Raw genomic sequence first — 1,864 nt, forward strand, 5'->3', positions numbered from 1 at the left:
GCTTCCTGCCCAGGGAGGTCCTGTGTGGAATGGACACGATGGTGCATGTTCATTGCTTTGTGAAGGGGCGCCCTGAGCAGAGGCACAGAACCCCCATCTGACCGGCACAGGAGCTGGAAGTGCCCGGGGCTGGGATCGCCAACACCTGCCGCGGCTCTTCCATCAGGAAAGCGCCGGGCCTGCCTTCGGAGGTGCTGCACTTCATGTGGCCATTTCTGCGAACGGCCAAGGACCCCCTTTTTCTATTTCCCAGCCGATTAGAATTCGTTCATGTGTTTCAGGCTCTCGGAAAGCAAATAAAAATGTCCTTTTGGTGTTTATGTTGCCAATTGTCTTTGCAGTTTGGCTTGAATTTTTTTTTTAAACATAATTTTCCATGTAGATATAACTAGGTTCTCAATCTTTTCCATTTTGGCCTCTGGTGTTGGATAGTTTTGAAAAGGCCTTACTTGCCGCTCCATTTTAATCACTTCAGCGGGCATGTTCAGATGGCCAGGCCAGCCGTGGGGAGGGGCCAGGAGCGGCGGCAGGAGGAGGCAGCAGGGGCTGCCGGGGTCCAGGAGGGGCCAGAGCAGGGGGCTGCCCTGGAGGAAGGGGCAGGTGCACGCAGAGAGCTGAGCCCCGGGCACAGGTGCTGGCACAAGTGTGCAGGTATGTGGGAGATGCGGTCCTTCTCAGGGCCCCGGGGAGCCCTGGACGGGTTGAGAGGGAGCGACAGATCCGACCGCATTTGTAATGAACTCCCAGCACCTGGCAGAGGGGAACCGGGTTTCCCTTCCAACGTCCTCTCTGGAGAGCCAGCCCTTTCCGACACAGTTCCTCTGACTCCACGCGTGCACCGCCCCTGCCCCAGCACATGCCCAGTTCCCAGGGTGGCCCAAGCGACCTTTTAAAAATATAGAAGTCAGCGTCTCTCTTCCTGCCGGAAACAAGTCAATCACGTCGTCACCCCACTTGGAATAAAGCCCCCAGCCCTGCCCCTGAGCACAGGGCCCTGGGCCACCTGGGTGGCCGCCTCTCCTACTCCAAACACTGGGTTTCTCAGCACCATGGCCTGACCCACCACAGGGTCCCCCACGGCTCCCTAGATCCAGAATGGGGACCCCCCAACGCTCCTCCTGCCAAAGCCTGCTGAGCTGATGTGGCCCCGCCAGGTGCCAAACACTGGGTTTCTCAGCACCACGGCCTGGCCCACCACAGGGTCCCCTATGGCTCCCTAGATCCAGAATGGGGACCTCCCAACGCTCCTTCTTGCCAAAGCCTGCTGAGCTGATGTGGCCCCGCCAGGTGCCTCCTGCCCACCCAGCATCTAATCTCTGCTCCCTCTCGCTCCTAGACCCTTCTCCTTCCCCAGCAGCACTCACCACAGGGCTGTCTCATATCCATCTGCCCAAGGGCCAGCCCTCGCAGAGAGCAAGCGCCCCGGGCCCGGGCCTCAGACGCATGTCCACCTGCTGCTCTGAGCACAACGAGCGCTCAGCGACCTCACACCCCGCCAGGCAGACCCTACTCTCACTCACTTTTGAGAGGAGGAAACTGAGGCACAGCGAGGCACTGGCCGCAGGTGCCCAGCTGGAAAGTGGCCGAGCTGGGACTGGGCCAGGCCGGGCGCTGGGTGGGTCAGGGCCCGGGCCGGGTGATTGCAGAGTCCGGGCCACAGGCGGCGCAGCTCCTCCAGCTGCCCTTCTTCACATGGCTCAGCAGTAGGACCGCCCCGCAGGCCCGGCCAGAAGCCAGGAGTCCCTCTCACCCCCTCTCCTTGCCTTCCTGCCCTCCCCTGGTCTTTCTCCAACCCTGACTCCACCGGCCACCTCCACCCTGCTCATCCCTGAGTCCTCCCTCCCCCCCCCCCCCCCCCCCCCCC

This window comes from Myotis brandtii, unplaced genomic scaffold, assembly GCF_000412655.1.
Source record: "Myotis brandtii unplaced genomic scaffold, ASM41265v1 scaffold6, whole genome shotgun sequence".
Classification (NCBI taxonomy): Eukaryota; Metazoa; Chordata; class Mammalia; order Chiroptera; family Vespertilionidae; genus Myotis; species Myotis brandtii.